Source organism: Oncorhynchus clarkii, chromosome 20 (genome assembly GCF_045791955.1).
Source record: "Oncorhynchus clarkii lewisi isolate Uvic-CL-2024 chromosome 20, UVic_Ocla_1.0, whole genome shotgun sequence".
NCBI lineage: Eukaryota > Metazoa > Chordata > Actinopteri > Salmoniformes > Salmonidae > Oncorhynchus > Oncorhynchus clarkii.
Window position 1 is genome coordinate 7036393 of NC_092166.1, and position 5803 is coordinate 7042195.

Below are 5803 nucleotides of genomic sequence, written 5' to 3' on the forward strand. Positions count from 1 at the left end.
CTAAACTCATCAACTTCAACTGGTGTTTTATTTTTTTGATATATTACACATGGTTTTAGCCAGATGTCCCTGTAGACATGGTTATGTCAAGAAATATGGTTTCTATAAGACAACTATATATTTCTGAAGCATAATTCAAATCACTATGGCAAAGATTGGATTAAAAAAAAATCCAAATCGGTCATGCATCTAAATTGTAGAGAGAAAATTGTGGGGGGGCGGGGGCTTTATCCAACAAGCTGTCACCTTCAGTGTACTTTTCTTAATGCAACAGCTTTATATTTTATTTGCTCTACTATGTAATGAATACCTTTTTTTTTCCTGCTCTCCCTTTACGGTGTTACGACGTTAGAAACTGTGAGGATAGCAGTCTTGCTATGTACACAAAAGCATGTGTTAATTGTTTCTAGGTGTGTTCTCTAAAAAAAAATGTTTTATAATAATAAGGCTATGTGTTTTGTTTCCCTCTACTATCTGTCATTGGTTTTCATGTTTTGTGTGACTATGGTGTCTTTTGATACAGGGATATTCCTGCACTGAGCTTTGAGTCTGCTTGTTATGAGCGGTAATTGCCTCTACTTTATTTGGTGTTATATATATATAAATATAATGATGATCTTATAGGACCAAAACAGAAATAAAACAGCCTAAATGAGTAGCTAATGCAGTATGTATGCCTTTTCCATAAAATGTCTTCCCTACATACAAATGCCAATGTTCAGGCCCCATAAAGTGTCAACAATGAACTGAAATGCGTTCTTTTTAAAGCTAATTCACCAAACCTAAACTAAGAATGCTTTGGTGATCAGCGACTTTTAGGCCGGGATCCAAACTTGAGATCTGTGCGCCAAAGCTTGACACGTACAGATCGAAAGTTTAGAATTCGGCCCTCACGTGCTAGATTTAGTTCAAACCAAATGAGCAAGAAGAAGACAACATTTTGTGTGCTGTTTCAATGACGCTGATGTTTGTGCTGTTTTTCCCCACAATGATGTTTCCTGTGGTGGCTGAGAGCGAGACAAGAGTCCAGCACTTCGTTCTCCAGGCCGGGCTCCCCTTTCAGAGAGACAAGACCTCCACAAGGCCACTTATCAAGGTCATTTCTGATGGCATGTGTAGATACTAAAAGCCGTAAAGCTATAGAAATAAATAGTCGCAAACTCGTATAACTCCCAGCGACTCTATTTAGTTGTATAGCTTCCAGTTAATTTGCCGATAGTCAGCACCTCTACACTAATGTTCCCTGGGGATGCTCCAGCTTGTTATTAGATACTAGAAGCCAACAACATTGGGGGTGATGTAAAATACAATATGGTGAATTCATTTTGCTTACTGTTTTCCGGGAAGGCATTTGTCATAGACGCTCACCCACACTCAACCATTAAAAAGTTGTGGTTCCAAATGTTTCCTCTCACAAGATGTTAAGGATTTATCGTTGTATTCGTCTACACATGACAGACACTTTTTGGTTAACAAAGTGTCATTACAAGCTGAACATGTACCTGAGTGTGCTTTGGTTACGCATAAGGCTCTAAACTGGTTCCAGATTGCCACAAGGCGTGGCTTGACTTGTAACTGTCAAAGTTTAACCACCAGGCGTCAGGTAGCTTGACTTGTAACTGTCAAAGTTGAACCAAGATACTTGTTCATTTGTTCTCTATATGTTCTAGGTGCCGCCCTTTTAGAGAAGAGTCTCGCAAGGAACCTCCTCTGGACAAAGGTTTCTGTTCTGGAGAGAGTTACTGTATTTGTAAAGGTGGACTCATCAATATGACAGCATCATACAAAGCGGGGGAAATTCCTGCATACAGAAATCAACAACAGCATTCAAATCTTCTGAGACTGACGCTTATGCCTTTTCCCCGTGTGGGCAAAGCTCAAGGGAGGGTGCAAATTAGGAAGAGGCAAATGTCGCAGTCTTGGCAGATTTTTATTCCATCATTGATGTCTAAGCAGGAAGACGGGGGCATTGTATGATGATGCCATTTTGCTAAGTTAATTATTAGTAGACATGTCATGACCTGACATTTTTCAAATATGTTATCAGTAACTACTTCAGTTATTATAATGAGTCGGTGTTAGACACGTTGTTACCGTAATGAGTCGGTGTTAGACACGTTGTTACCGTAATGAGTCGGTGTTAGACACGTTGTTACCGTAATGAGTCGGTGTTAGACACGTTGTTACCGTAATGAGTCGGTGTTAGACACGTTGTTACCGTAATGAGTCGGTGTTAGACACGTTGTTACCGTAATGAGTCGGTGTTAGACACGTTGTTACCGTAATGAGTCGGTGTTAGACACGTTGTTACCGTAATGAGTCGGTGTTAGACACGTTGTTACCGTAATGAGTCGGTGTTAGACACGTTGTTACCGTAATGAGTCGGTGTTAGACACGTTGTTACCGTAATGAGTCGGTGTTAGACACGTTGTTACCGTAATGAGTCGGTGTTAGACACGTTGTTACCGTAATGAGTCGGTGTTAGACACGTTGTTACCGTAATGAGTCGGTGTTAGACACGTTGTTACCGTAATGAGTCGGTGTTAGACACGTTGTTACCGTAATGAGTCGGTGTTAGACACGTTGTTACCGTAATGAGTCGGTGTTAGACACGTTGTTACCGTAATGAGTCGGTGTTAGACACGTTGTTACCGTAATGAGTCGGTGTTAGACACGTTGTTACCGTAATGAGTCGGTGTTAGACACGTTGTTACCGTAATGAGTCGGTGTTAGACACGTTGTTACCGTAATGAGTTGGTGTTAGACACGTTATCACCGTAATGAGTCGGTGTTAGACATGTTGTTATCGTAATGAGTCACTATTACATGTTACCGTAATGAGTCACTATTACACGTTGGTTTCCGTAATGAATCAGTATTACGCGTTATCGTAATGAGTCAGTATTACACGTTATCGTAATGAGTCAGTATTACACGTTATCGTAATGAGTCAGGTATTACACGTTATCGTAATGAGTCAGGTATTACACATTATCATAATGAGTCAGTATTACACGTTATCGTAATGAGTCGGTGTTAGACACGTTGTTACCGTAATGAGTCGGTGTTAGACACGTTGTTACCGTAATGAGTCGGTGTTAGACACGTTGTTACCGTAATGAGTCGGTGTTAGACACGTTGTTACCGTAATGAGTCAGTATTACACATTGTTACCGCAATGAGTCGGTGTTAGACACGTTGTTATCGTAATGAGTCGGTGTTAGACACGTTATCATAATGAGTCACTATTACACGTTGTTACCGTAATGAGTCGGCATTAGACACATTGGGTGAGATTTTGGACCCATTAGACTGAGATTTGTTCATGAACTCGGATGTTTTGCCGATGGATTCTGAGAAAGTATATGGAAATCATGATAAATTGTATTTAGTTCGATTGAACTTTGGTTATAATGTGGCTAAATCTATGCCAAAGTGACCAACAATAAAGGTAATACTTTTTCTTGTTATTGATAAAAATGGCCAGATTAATGTTATCACTGGTAACATTGCAATTTTGTGTTTTGTTTTTTCAGGGTAAGTCAGAACTTCTCTTCCCTGCCTTGGTTCCTTCAGTCTCCTCTTTCTGCTTTGGTGCCCATGTAAGACTGGAGACCAGGGAATATGTTCAACGAATGAGCCCCTGTGGATATTTCTCAAATAGAAAACGTTAAAACAGACATTTATATTTGTTTAATGTTATGTAACACATTTGTCTACATCCTTCACTTTATTCAATGTAATCTTGTACACTACTGTTTCCTTATGATATAACATCAATGTGCATGCGCCGTCCTTAATTGAGAACATAACAACGTGTGTTCATTTTTCCATTTGGCATATTAATATAATAAACATAGGCACAGACTATCGGAAGATTTTGAGTTTCTTTGGTAACAGTTTACTTGGACGCTGCCATAGCCTACATTAATCGTGTTGCCATAATGACAAGATGTCACAAAAACAATCATGACTTAGCCTGTCTGCTTAATGACAACTGACTTAAAACAAACATGACCCAACCATGGTTTGAATTTAAGGGGTGCTAGAATATGAATTTAAACATCAGTGTGGACACCCCAAAGAGTGTGTATAATTTGAACCCTGAACAAAGTGTTATTTAGGCATGCTAATTCCCACTAGTCAACTAGCTTCCAGTACCTACGTAGATAACATTGCCTGAACTTTGACATGTTATATCGTCATGACACCAAAGGGTTCAGGTAAGGTCTAACGAGATATTTTGTACATTCATTGACTGGTACACTAGTTCACTTAGCTGTCATGTTCTACTTTGTGCAGCGATCAGTAACACCCTGTCAAAGGAAAAGGCTTTCTAAATGCACAGTCTGTGTAATCACCAATTTGTTAAGCTTTTCTCAAGTCCCTGGCTTTAGTTCTCTTTGCAGAGCTTGGTGGTGACATTCTGTGGGAGGTCAATGTACCTTTCTTGCTAGCTTTGGCTTTTCTGATTTTGGTGCAACCTGTAGGTTTTGGTGTTGATCCCTCACCCCAAGCCTGGACCTGGACAAGGGTCTCTGTCCTGTTTAGTTTGGCTGAGCTGGAACAGGGCCTCTTAAATACTGTATGTGGCCTTGCACCCACCCTGATGCGATTCTGTTTGTAAGGAGCACAAGTCGGCCTAGTGCGTGAGTCTCGAGACAGGCTCAGTTCCGTAACACTGGACACAACTGAATCTGCTTTCCTCAAGCGAGACGTGCTCCTGGTCAAGCTGATGGCCGTAGCCGGCCGACACCGGCCCGTTTTGGTCAGCTCTCGCTGTACTGTGGCCGCCTGCAGATCCTCCATCTCAGATAGTCTGCTTACGATGGCAACCAATGAAGGCTCTCGCATGTGCAGGCTCTGGCGACTTTCCCAATCGGCCGTGCTGGGCAGACTCCGGGTCAGATCCAGCACTTTCAGAGATGCTGGGAGCACCTCCGCAAATGGTGACTGTGCCTCCGACGACTCCGAAAAGTGCAAGTCGGAGTCCAGGTCTAAGTCAAAAGGTTCAGGCCTCAACCGGAGCTCTACTTCGGGCGTGACCCACTCGTGGGCCTGGGCGCCCCCTTTCTCTTGGTCGGATAGATCGCTGGCGTCAGAGTGGATGTCTGCCGGTGTGCTGCTACCGTTTCTCTTTGACCCATTGGTGCTGGTTCCTGACCCAAGCCCTGCTCTGTCATTCATTGGGCCCCAACAGTAGAATGTCTTTACCCTCCTCGCCCCATTGCCCCTTCTCCTGTCCCTCGAATTGACAGTGTAAGCCGCCTGGACAGGTGTGATTTTCAACAGAGACTCACTGGAGCTTGTGTCCCGGCCCTCCCCTTGGTTATGTTTGGTGAAACTCGGGTGCCGTAGCCTGCTGTTGAGATGATGGATGTTGATTGTTGGACGTCTGTGGATCATCCTGAACTGGGCTCTCTGTGATTGGCTCTGGCTAAAGATAAGAGGGAATAAAAATAAGTAGTATGGCGATCTTAATAAATAATGACATAAAACACATTTTAATTTCAAACTCCATAAACCTGAAAAGTGTTTTAATTTACACCTTTGGTAATACTGACAACCACGTGGTGTTTTTAAGTAGTTTATCGAAGCAAAACGGATACCTAAAATCTGTCCTAGTGGATTGACTATAGCCACGGTAAATGCTAAATGATGTTTGGTTATATTTTGAGTGGAATATTCCTTTTTGATAAACAAGAAATGGGGGTGAAGTAACCTAATATTTGAGTTTGGATACACAACATTTATTTGTACGTTTTTTTTTTTTTTTATTGATTCCAATGAAAAGCTAGTCAAT